Source organism: Mirounga leonina, unplaced genomic scaffold (genome assembly GCF_011800145.1).
Source record: "Mirounga leonina isolate KUSES-001 unplaced genomic scaffold, KU_Mleo_1.0 Mir_115, whole genome shotgun sequence".
Classification (NCBI taxonomy): Eukaryota; Metazoa; Chordata; class Mammalia; order Carnivora; family Phocidae; genus Mirounga; species Mirounga leonina.
Genome location: NW_023270268.1, coordinates 91,275,822 through 91,288,919, shown reverse-complemented (window position 1 = coordinate 91,288,919; position 13,098 = coordinate 91,275,822). Strand labels below are relative to the sequence as shown.

General features: G+C 37.1%; 1 protein-coding gene across 2 annotated transcripts in view; it reads right to left on the bottom strand.

The window, feature by feature from the left end:
• The window catches only part of GSK3B (glycogen synthase kinase 3 beta), a 206,669-nt gene that overhangs the window by 139,209 nt on the left and 54,362 nt on the right, over positions 1-13,098 (bottom strand). The gene's annotated exons all lie outside the window — the stretch shown is intronic.

Below are 13,098 nucleotides of genomic sequence, written 5' to 3'. Positions count from 1 at the left end.
GTGTAGACCAGGCATCATATTTAGTTTATATATATGACTTCATTTAATGAAAACAACAACCCCATGAGGTATATAGTACTGTTCCCATACAAAATTAATGGAAAGAATGTTAAATTTGCCCAAAGTCAAAAGTCGAATGGTGGACCCACCATGTGTGAATCCTTATCCAACTCTAAAGGCCCTAGTTCTTTTCTCAAGGCTTCCTTATTCTACTTGAAAATAAAATAGGTGCCACTGAACATATCTAAATATGTTGACTCTATTCAGACCACTCTGCCTTTAGAAAGGGAAGGCTTATTTCTTTTTAAGAAAATAAAATACCTCTCAGAGAAAGGTCAGATGGGGAAAAGGAATATGGAGTGTTAATTTGGGGTAAGAGATGTAAAACATAAAAGAAAAACCAAATCTATTCTGAACTGAGCCTTATTCATAGGTAGCTCACTGACGTTCTATTGTCTCTGCCCACTCAACGGCTCTTGCCTTACCTCTGTACGTTTCCTCCCCTTCCAGTAACAATCCAGAGACTCCTCAATTCAAGCCCAAGAACCACCTCCTACTTGACTAGGCAGAGTTCATAATCATCTTGTTCTCCAAATTCTTAAACTATTCTAAACCATACTATGCTAACTAGAACCTGATTCTAAAGAGCTTTAAATTGTTCTTTCAGTGATTTCAGAATACATATAGATTCTAGTGAGTACAAGCATTGTGAAGTAGCAATTATGATTTGTGCTTCTTCTCTCTTCCCTGAGAAATCTAAAACCAATTCTCTGTACATATAAGTCCTTAGGCTCACTGACTAAACTGCACTTTTTCCTTTTTTCCTCTTCTACTCTTCCATTATATTATTTTTATGATGCTAACTGAATTCATACTAACCTAATAAAAGAAAAAATAATGTATTTTTAACTCTAGATACCAAGCCTAGATTATGAAGTATTCATTTGTAACTCACATATAAAAGAATGAAAAATATAATAATCTCATTTTCCAATGGTTTGAGTTTTTCCCCAGTATGAAATTACCAGGTAAATGAATGCCCAAATGTTACTGGCATATTTACCCAATGTGTATAGCTCTTTTAGTTCACAGAGGTACTAATATAGACAAAAACCAGTAAGCAATATCTGTGACTGATTAATTCTCCTTTTATAAGGCAGCCTTCATGACAGACACAAAAGCAATGAAAGATTCCTACTTAAGAGCTAGCTGAATTACAGGCAGTCTATATTATACATTATAGCATGGTTAACAACCTTAAATATGTATGTTTTTGATTCCAAGGTATATCACCCAACAGGTATGACAGCACAAATCCAACACCACTTGTAGACAGATAACCCAAATCTTGTCAACACCACCCTTTTTATTCATAACAGTATTATATGTACTTGAAATGCATGCAAATCCCATACACACATACATAGCAGTTCTCAATGCTTTCAAATGATTTCTTCACATTTCACTTCCTAGTAAAATAAATCTCAAATATATTTGCAAAACCTAGTTTAATCGAATCTCAGTTCTAAATCATCATGCTCAACTCCCCAAATATTCCATTTACTTTCATTTCTGAGCATGTTAATGTTAATTACATCCTTTCAGGTTGATTATAAATCTTACTATAAGTTATTTCTTCTTCATTTGTAAAATAAACCTATCTCTACTTGCATTATAACATTCCTCTAAAGACAGAATCACAGTCTTCTGAACTTTAAATGAAGAGATCTAGAAAGGGTGGATTCAGAAAGAATAAAATCCAAGGTATTGAATACATTTTATCATCCAATTGCCCAAAGAAAATAAAAAACAGAATTGATTTCAACAGTCTGACTCTTCCCTAGATCATCCACCATATCACCAAAACTTATATATTTCAAGAACTATTAATAATTCCACTGAGCAAGTTGCTTGTAAAATCTCATGGGTCGGGGCACCTGGGTGACTCAGTCGGTTAAGCGTCTGCCTTCGGCTCAGGTCATGATCCCAGGGTCCTGGGATCGAGCCCCGCATCGGGCTCCCTGCTCAGTGCGAAGCCTGCTTCTCCCTCTCCCGCTCCCCCTGCTTGTGTTCCCTCTCTCGCTGTGTCTCTCTCTGTCAAATAAATAAATAAAATCTTTAAAAAAAAAAGTTTAAAAAAAAAAATCTCATAGGTCTAATTCACAAAACAGAGCATCATTATTTTTTAATTAAAATAACAGATTTTAAGAATGGCTGTTGCATTTCACAATTTTAATTGAAAACAAAAGCTAAGGTATAAACAAAAATCACGCTTTTCTACTGTATAACCATATGTTAATAAAGAAAACAGTAGCTACAGCTTTGTACTTGCTTCTGTAAGAGAACTTAAACAATATAAGCATGTGTAATGACTTTCCCCACCTGCCTCCCCAGTATGCGTTTCTAAAGAAACCACAGCATTTCAGAAACAGAACTTGAACCAGCTATGAAAAGCATACCATATCTGATGGATACCATCAGAACCCTGAGACTTAAAATCTCTGCATCTTCAACTACGAAGCCCAGGGAACATCTAATTGTGCTTTTTCTCATATGTAAATTATAATGCATAAATAAAATAATTCTGCAAATATATTAAAGTGGGATAGAAAGATAAACAGGTCCTACAGATGCTATCACTAGAAGATGCCCTTAAGGCCTCTTAATTTTAAATTGCGAACGGATTTGGCTAAGGACCAATCCTTTCACCCTCTTGTACATCTAGTAAAAAAGGTAGACTTACTATCTTAGCAGAAATTAAAGACTTATTCTATTCTCTTTTGAGCAGTTCAGAAACTGCTGAGAACTCTTAAAGGCTATATTCTCTACTAATATGAAATCCCTAAGTATACTAGGAATAGTTCTCAGGCTTTCTACCTCAAGCATTCTGGAATTTTTATTCAGAAATTATCAAGCTCTTCAGACTGCTTCATCATAGATCTGAAATAGCAGAGATGTAAAGAATGGCAAGATAACACTGGGAATGACTTGGCATGAGCACATGGGACAGACAGCAGCTACTGTGCCAAGGAAAAGCATGTCACCATTTGGCATTGTAATTTGTCAACTTAGCAATAAAACAGCTGTATAAAATTTCACTGTATAAAGAACCATCCAATTCATTGTTTCATCTACTCTCATAATAAATGCAGGAAGACATTATTACATTACTATGCAAATGAGGAAAGTAAAACTAAGAGTTTAACTTATCCAATATCATAAAGCTTTAAGTAGCCAGAACTCCTCACTTGCCTCATACTGCCTCTGCTATATTTTACAACCTTCCTAATACAGCTGAAAGACTTAACTTCATATACTATTGCCCCCCCACCCAAGAAGCATATAATGTAAAAAAATCAGCTCCAAAGCAGTAAGAAATAAGAGAATAAATGATAATCTGTTACAGTTTTCAGGCCTCAATCATTCACATTAATAGCTAAGGAGCTATTTCCAAAAATACTTTGGTAACCTTAGATTTTGAAACTTACCTTAAAGCAAAAACATATGGAAAAGAAAAATGTAAAATAATCGATTCTGTGATGTTCAATTTAATATCTGCTACTAGAAACTGTATAATTTTGGATCTTAGCAATTGAGCATTATAAGCACTGCTCCCAACAGGCCAAAATCCTCATGAAAAGCTGGAAATCAATAAATCTGCCTCATTAAAAACAAAACAAAAAAATCACCACTCTGCCCAATAATTTCCCAGAACACATGATACAGTGAGTCTCATACCAATTACAACAAAACTGTCTCCTAAAATACACTACTGTCTTGCAGGTACAACAACAAAACAATGGGAACAGCTCAGCTCCAGGAGGCCCCTTCTCCTACCAGAGGACTCCTGGGATCCTCTATTACAATTAAAATTCACTCAGGGAATATAAATTTCTTATTATAACTAGAAAATAGAATTAAATCTTAAATATATAAACAAAAGACTCCTTATACAGCAATAGAAAGATGATATGCAACAGAATAACCACTTTCTATTGAAGGTGTTAAATATAGAATTTAATTGTTTAAAAGCCTTAGACGTATCCTAAAATAGTATGTGTGAGCTAGTACCCAATCTCTCAAACAAAGGTTTGTACCTTGTGAGCAACACCTTGTGGTTACATCTTCTAAGTCTTCTGAAGTCACTCCTCAAACCAATTCACCTTGAGAGGAACAAATGTTATAGTGTAACACTGACCACATTCAAATGTGTCATGAGCATCCCAAAACCAAAAGGCCACTTTAAGTATGTTTAAATATTTAGGAGTTATCTGACACTCTAGAATATCTGATATTCTAATTTTATATGAATGATAAATCTCATTCATACTTTAGCCATTTGATTTCGGTTTCTTAAGATTTAGAGTTGAGGAAAAGCAAGAACTACAACAGTTTTTAACTATGAGGCTTGTAGAGATGTTAATAAGATAACACAAACTGAACAAAGTCAATGACTGTCTAAATATCCTCCTTTAACTCAAGAATAACCTCTCCATTTAGAAATAACAGAAGTTAAAAGTCTGTAACAAAAGCACAGAGGAACCAGCATGTCACTGTGACTATAAGGAAGATATGAAGTATTGTTAGGAAGTTTTTTATTGTTGTTGTTTTTTACCTAACAACTGTATTAGTAGGGTAAACTCACTGCCTATTGTTTCTCTATCTCAAAGAGAAATAACAGCTATTTTTATGTATATTTAACAACACCAAAGCAAACACTCTATTAAAAAATATATAAATTACCCCAAAAAATAAAAAGAACCTCATTTTGAGGCATGATTAAGACTGTCTGAAGGGGAGGGGCGCCTGGGTGGCTCAGTCGTTAAGCGCCTGCCTTCGGCTCAGGTCATGATCCTGGGGTCCTGGGATCGAGCCCCGCATTGGGCTCCCTGCTCAGCGGGAAGCCTGCGGGAAGCCTGCTTCTCCCTCTCCCACTCCCCCTGCTTGTGTTCCTTCTCTCACTGTGTCTCTGTCAAATAAATAAAATCTTAAAAAAAAAAAAAAAGACTGAAGGGGAAACACTGACTACTGTCAAATTTTCAAGTTTTGATATCAAAGTTCAAACTCTTTATCCTAAGTAACTGGCTAAGGAACATCTATTAAGGCAAGACGTTCTCCCCAAAATAAACAAGACAGTTTAAAAACATGAAAACAACATAAAAATAAGCAAAATCATAATATATAAAAAGTAAGGAACTGAGGTCCAGAGAATGAGAGGTAGACAAATTAAAATATAAACCTATTCTTGTCATGAAATAGGGACTCTAAGACCCGGAAGCTCTAGCCAGAGTGCATCTGCTCACAACCCTAGAGCAAGACTTGGAAGAGAGAAAGAAACGCCAATCAAGCAGCTAAATCAGCCAAATCAACCCCAATTATCAATAGCATGATAAAAATTTTAAGGCAATTTCTATGAGACCTTGATATGATAAAAATCTTTCTGGCAGAGCCTTTTCCCTTAGACACCATTCATCTCCACATGACTCTATGTAAAGGACTAGGAAAAACAAAACAAAAGAATTACTAAATTTCCTTTGGGGATAGGAAGAGTAAACAAAAGGAGAAGCAGAGAAAACAAAATGGACAGATGTCACACATGGGCTGACTTTTGGACATGTTTCCCTATATGCCACTTCTAGAAATAGAAAGGAAAACAGGGTGGCAAAGGATAAAGATCAGATAAAAAAAAGATTCAGGAGTCCTTAACAGCACAATAACACAGCATTTTTAATCACAGGGATATACCATACCAATGGGATTAATAAGCATAAATTCTGAAAGACCATAAAATTCCCTTAAAAAAAAAAATTCAATCAAGTTTTTGTGCTAGAGGCATAATGGTATTATATGGGCTCTGAAGTCTTACCAAGGTTTGAATCACATATTCTACCACTTAGTATCTATAAAATGGAGATAGCTGCTACTTCATAGGGCTGTTGTAATGATTAAATAACATAAGTTGAGCATTTTTTTTAAGTGCATGCCCCACAGAGAGTGCTCAATAAATAACAGTTTCTCTGAACTTTGAATTATTGGCCATGGAAATAGAAAAAAAACATTCCTTTGCCCTGCTATGCTCTTTCAACACTCGGTACATGCCCTACTACAGTGCTTATCACAACGTTCTATAATTATTAAGAGTCTGAGCCCCTCACTTGACTAAGGAGCTCTTAGGAAAGCTAAACATTATCTGAATCATTTGCATTTCCCTAGTGCTTATTAGCACAGGGTTCAGCACAATGCAGGTGCTCCACAAAGGTTTACTGTTGAATTTATGTAGAATTATTCAAGCACAATTGTTAGGATTTGGGAACGATTTCATGCTAAACATTAAGCAGTGTGTTTACGTCTTCTTATGCTTGCCATTGATCAGATACAAATCCCCAGGAATAAGGGACATAGAATGGCTTTACCAGTAGTAAAACAGAATGGAGGGCTTACTGGAAATATGGTGACAACATGCAGCCAAAACAAATGATCCAATTTGCTACATGTTTATTTATTTACAGGTAGCAGAATTAGTCTGTTTCATAACTATTTTCCAAATAATTCTGTTTTCTTTGCAGCTTCAATATGTAGCAATGGATAAGAACTCTGAGATTTGAAGTTCACCTTCAGGGACAGAGGACACCTCTGAGGTCTGAAGTTCAATTTATATCAACTTACATGTAAGTGTATTCTTTTTTTAAAGATTTATTTATTTATTTCGGGGGGCTGGGCACACACGCATGAGCAGGGGGAGGGGCAGAGGGAGAAGGAGAGAGAGAATCTCAAGCAGACTCCCCACTGAGCGCAGAGCCCAAACCAGGGATTGATTCCACCACCCTGAGATCATGACCCAAGCCAAAATCAATAGTCAGATGCTCAACTGACTGAACCACCCAGGCACCCCTTTATGTAAGTATATTCTTTGAGGACCGTTTTATAGTTTGTAAGAACCACTCACAGTAGACAGAAGAATCACTTGGGAGAGTTTACTGAAAATCAAGAATTTCACCGCTAGAGAGACTCAGCAGGTATGCAGTGGGGCTCAGAAAATTGCAATTTTAAATAACCATCCCCAGTAATTCTTTTTATTTTTTTTTATTTTTTTTAAGATTTTATTTATTTATTTGAGAGAGAGAGTGAGAGAGAGAGAGCACAAGAGGAGGGGGAGCGAGAGAGGGAGAAACAGACTCCCTGCTGAGCAGGGAGCCCGATGCGGGACTCGATCCGGGGACTCCAGGATCATGACCTGAGCCGAAGGCAGTCGCTTAACCAACTGAGCCACCCAGGCGCCCCCCCCGGTAATTCTTTTTTAAAAAATATTTATTTATTTGAGAGAGACAGAGAGGGAGAGAGCATGCATAAGTGGGAGGAGCAGGGATAGGGAGAGAGAATCTCAAGCATACTCCACACTGAGCGCAGAGCCGGACATGGCCTGATCATTCATGACCCTGAGATCACGACCTGAGCTGAACCAAGAGTCAGATGCATAAATGACTGCACCACTCAGGCACCCCATCCACACCCTAATTCTTAATGCAGTTCCAAGCACCATACTGTGAGAAAGAACCGTAATACCATTTAATCCCTACAACCCAATCCTGTGACATACTCATGATGATCATTTAACAAATGGAAGAAACTAAGGTGTTCAAAAAGGTTTGGTAATTTACCCAAGGTAACTCCCTTCAACAAGTTGCACCAACAGGACTCAGAACTTTTTAAAACCTATACCCTACTACATTACTTTTTAAAGACCATGCCATAAAAACAATACACAGGAGTTGAGGTCCTAAAATCAACTTTATTTTCAGCAAAACTGAAAATTTCAAATACTTTACAGAAGGTTCTGACACAAGTATCTATTAGATAGATAAGTTCTAATTCAAAAATCAAAAGTTCTAATTCAAAATATCCATATTCCTTTTCAACTAATTTTAATTGACTCAATTTTTTATAGTCTCTTAAAAAACAAGTTTTAGGGCGCCTGGGTGGCTCAGTCGTTAAGCGTCTGCCTTCGGCTCAGGTCATGACCCCAGGGTCCTGGGATCGAGTCCCACATCGGGCTCCCTGCTCGGCAGGAGGCCTGCTTCTCCCTCTCCCACTCCCCCTGCTTGTGTTCCTGCTCTCGCTATCTCTCTCTGTCAAATAAATAAAATCTTAAAAAAAAAAAAAAAAAAAAGTTTTATTTTAAACCAAACAAACCAAAAACCAGAATGAACCCTGCTAATTTTAAACAGCCTGAACTTAAATATTATTTTACTTATGAACCATGTACTAGAATCAAGCATATTTTTCCTTTTTTCTAACTCTAGTGAATTGGAATAAAATCAAACCAAATCCAAAATGAATAAATATTTCACTTGGTCTTAAGCTCTCACTTGAAATAATATCAAGATGCATTTTAGAAACAGGTTTATTTCCCATGAAAGTCTAAAAGGTTTTTGAAGCATGTATGTAAAGAACTTCAGCTTTTAGGATTTACATTAGAATCTTTAAGTTTTGGGGTGCCTGGGTGGCTTCCTCAGTTAAGGGTCTACCTTCAGCTCAGGTCTTGATCCCAGGGACCTAGGGTTGAGCCCAGTGTCAGGCTCCCTGCTCAGCGGGGAGTCTGCTTCTGCCTCTCCTTCTCCCTGCCTCCCCGCTGTGCTCTAGAACACCCATGCCCCCTCTCTCTCTTAAATAAATGAAATCTTTAAAAAAAGAGAGAATCTTTTAAGTTTTAAACATATTTACCTGTTTGATTTACAAACTTTTGCCCAATATGGGGGTGGGGGGAGTAAGCAGTATATTTAAATTTTTCTTAATGAGGAAGTTTACCATATTACCAAAAAAAAATAGTATACTATACATGGATGGAAAGAGTAAACAGCAAATGCTTAGACAAAAGACATAAATACTTTAAAAAGCACAATGGCTCACTGATTCAGTGGTCACACTTCTAGCAACTTCAGTCTTGAGCAGCAACAAATCCAGAAGAAAGCCAGACAAAACTGATATATTTTATTCTAGTCTTTAAGTGAGTGTAATATTAAAATCAACACTCTACAATTTTTTTTTAAAGATTTTATTTATTTATATGACAGAGAGAGACAGTGAGAACAGGAACACAAGCAGGGGGAGTGGGAGAGGGAGAAGCAGGCTTCCCGCTGAGCAGGGAGCCCGATGTGGGACTCGATCCCAGGACCCTGGGATCATGACCTGAGCCGAAGGCAGACGCTTAACGACTGAGCCACCCAAGCGCCCTAAAATCAACACTCTACAATTTTTTTAATGAATTAGGTCTGTTTTCAGCCTACCATACACACACCCTTCATCCTCAAAACTGCCTTCCAACAACCCAAATCCATGCAATGTAACAGCTCGCTCAGTCTTGCTTTCCTCTGAACTATGCACCAAAGTTATCCCCACCCCCAAATCCAAATTGCTTTTCCTATAGCACAGCATACAAATTTATATACATTTTTATATGCATTTTAATGTTTTCTTATTTATTTATTCATGAGAGTCAGAGAGAGAGGCAGAGGCAGAGGGAGAGATGCGGGACTCGATTCCAGGACCCCGGGATCATGACCTGAGCCAAAGGCAGACGCTTAACCATCTGAGCCACCCAGGCGCCCTTTATATGCATTTTAAAGTGGAGGTTATTAATCTAAAATTCTCTGTTAAATTTCAAACAGTGGTGGGGAGGAAAAAGGCAGGATGGGATTTATTTTCTCCCTGAAGACTTGCTTATTCTAGATTGGTCCTATATGCTTTACCAATTATAATTTAACAATAATCAATCTATCAGGGCAACAATCATGTTTATCACATGTTGGTTGCTGTACCCCCATTTTATGTCTTACGCACACAGGTTGTAAAATATTTGTTCATTTAGGGCGCCTGGGTGGCTCAGTTGGTTGGGCAACTGCCTTCGGCTCAGGTCATGATCCCAGAGTCCTAGGATCGAGTCCCACATCGGGCTCCCTGCAAGGAGTCTGCTTCTCCCTCTGACCCTTTCCTCTCTCGTGCTCTCTCACTCTCTCTCTCAAATAAATAAATAAAATCTTAAAAAAATATATTTATCAATGAATCTCTACAGGATTCCACTACACTTTGGAAACTGCTAAAGGTCTGAAAGTCACTAAAGTTAAGTACCTCTAACTCCTCTAAGATGATACAGGACTCTGTAGTCAGCTCTCAAGAAGGCTGAGTCATTCAACAGACTGAGAAGCAAATGTAAAAAACAAATTTGACGATTTTCCCTGGGACCAACCTTGATCACCGTACACCATCATCACCCATCATCATCAAAAATAACATATTTGTGAATCACTTTACAATTTATAAACATGTTTACACCCATTACCTCACTTTATCCAGGCAACAGTCCTATGAGGGAGGGAGAACCAATACTAAATGGAGAAGAGAGAACTGAAGCTCAAAAGATAAGTAAAATTGCTCTAGGTTATACAATGATATTGAAAACTACAACCCAGTTCATTCAGTTTCCAAGTTTAGTACACTTTCCAATATCTATAAAAATGGAAGCAAATCAAGCCATTTATTTCTACTTCAAAAATCAATTCACAAAAATAAGTCCAATATAGCCACATATTTTAAGTAAATGTCCTCACACCTGTACTGCAAAAATATCTTATACTATAAAACTAGTATAAAACTGCTTCATTTTGCCTGAGATATATGGCTCCATGAGAGACAAATAATCTAAAATGAGTAAAAGAGCCGGAATTCTGAGGAAAATCAAATCAATGAACTGACAGCATACATTTAATTACCTGGACAGATGTATCAGAATACAAAGTAATAATCCACTGGTTAACAACAGCTGCTACTTTTGCAGGAATACAAGGAATGTTTCCTGATTTTATTTATTTGGCCTGGTTTATTCTAAATTGGAAATATTGGGAACTGAAAAAGCAGGAAAGCAGGCTTTTTCTAATCAATAAACAAAAAAGGAATGTGAAGACTAAATCTCTCTACATCACACAGTTTTAGGAATCTCCTGTTGATTTGGCTAACCTACATTATTTTACTTTTCAGAAGTTTAAAGGTAATAGAGCATATTTGTCGAAGAAGGAGGAGGGGAGGAAGAGGAGGAGGAAGAAAATGAGGAGGAGGAGGAAGAACTGGCTTCAAAAATACTCCAAATGGGGCGCGTGAGTGGCTCAGTCAGTTAATACTCTGCCTCTGGCTCAGGTCATGATCTCGGGGTCCTGGGATAGAGCCCTGCGTCAGGCTCCCTGCTCAGCAGGGAGTCTGCTTCTTCCTCTCCCTTTACTTCCCCAGTCCTGCTTGCGAGCTCTCTATCTCAAATAAATTTTAAAAAATCTTTTAAAAAATAATAATTTAAAAATAAAGATAAATAAAAATACTCCAAATGTATATAATATTTGGGTGGTGGTTGCTGTTCCACATCACGAAAAACTAACTCTGAAATACATGCATATATAAACACCAAAATAGATCACCGTTCTAAACAGCCTCCAAAGATACCCAGGACCAGCAACTAACCAATACGGGGATATCTAACCCAGCACATTTTCTTATCCCCTTCTCTCTCTCCCAAATCTTCATATTGTTATATTCTCTCCTCCCTTAAACTTGCATTATTCTTCTGTCAATTAAATCCACCTCAGGCAACATCCTAGGTTACTCCACCTTTTTTTCCCCCCTCAGATCTTAGAGGAAACTTTTTCTCTTTCTCTTCCCTACTCTCTTCATTCCACTCAAGAGCTAAAATAATGTAATAATAATAATAACCTTAACTACAGCTAGTAGGCAAAAGGGTAGCACTTTGGCTCTAAGAGAAAGTAAAGCTATGAGTTGAAAAGCCAACGCCACCAACCTATAAAGCTCCTGAAAGTAACCAGAAAGATCTGTCAGCCTCACATAAGTCTCTACCTATTCCTTATTTCCCTTAAATTAAATCTCTTTATCAATCAAGTACCAACACTTAGGATAATTTTTTCAAAGCTAATTTTAGGGGGGTTTAGTTTTATTTAATTACTATCCCTGCAATATTATTATTTTCTATTTTTTTCACTATAAATATGTAGATATCTGAGCTAAGTTATAAGTTATGGCTTAGGCTTTTGTAGGACAGCCTGCTTGGGAACCTCATTTTTATTCTGCATAATTAACAAAACTTTCAAAGGAAAAACATGTTCTAATTTCCAAAACAAGTGATGAACTTTTAGAAGATAATTCGTTTACAAGCTAAGATTTTTCTGTGTAATCTGGGGGGGAAATACACCTCAAATATTACATTTTAACTTATTAAACTGTTAAAAAGGTAGGGTAGCTCCTAAGAGCTTTGTAAGATCTCATTAACAATGAAAAATAAAATAGCCAGGTATGGATTCAGTCATTAATTCCATTTTTGCCAGGGGCAACACACATTTTCAAATAGTGATTAATTTTTTAGCTTATAGTTATAACTATATGAGTAATGATGCTATGTTTATAGTTAATACAGAATATGCTTATGGCAAAAATATATTAAATAAGTTGTCCCCACTGATTCAAATCAGTTGGAATCAAATCCATATTGGTTTTGATATTTGCCCCCTCTTCCTCCCTCTAAAAACTAGCTTAACATCCCTCAATACTCTCCCTGTAAAGATGGATTTTAGAGAACCTAGCAGTACCATTCAAATAGGGCAAAGGACATGCCCTAGGCCCATCTCTCCACAGAAGAGTACTGACAGATCAACTGGGTAAATTCATAAAGCAGAGTCCACTTAGCATTTCTTCCTACAAAGCTCTGCTAGAAGAGATGCTAACTGGGCTCTGTTAAATAAAGGCCACTGGTATGACACAGTCCTACACTCAGTGGGACTATAATAAGCCTTGGTTCCTACTGTCACTGCCTAAGAAGTATGGCTAATCCTCTTGCCAGTGGATCATAGTAGAGTATGGTGGGTACACCCCATGCCAGGGCAGAGTACTTTCCACACTGCTGACTCATCATTACTTCAAGTGAGAGAAGTCGAGAGGACTTAAAGGTAGAAACACTTTCTCTTAAAAAAGAACTTTTATGGGAAATGACTACATTTCTAACCTTGCCTTTTCAGATAGTCTTTATCATCTCCTACTATTACCTACTTG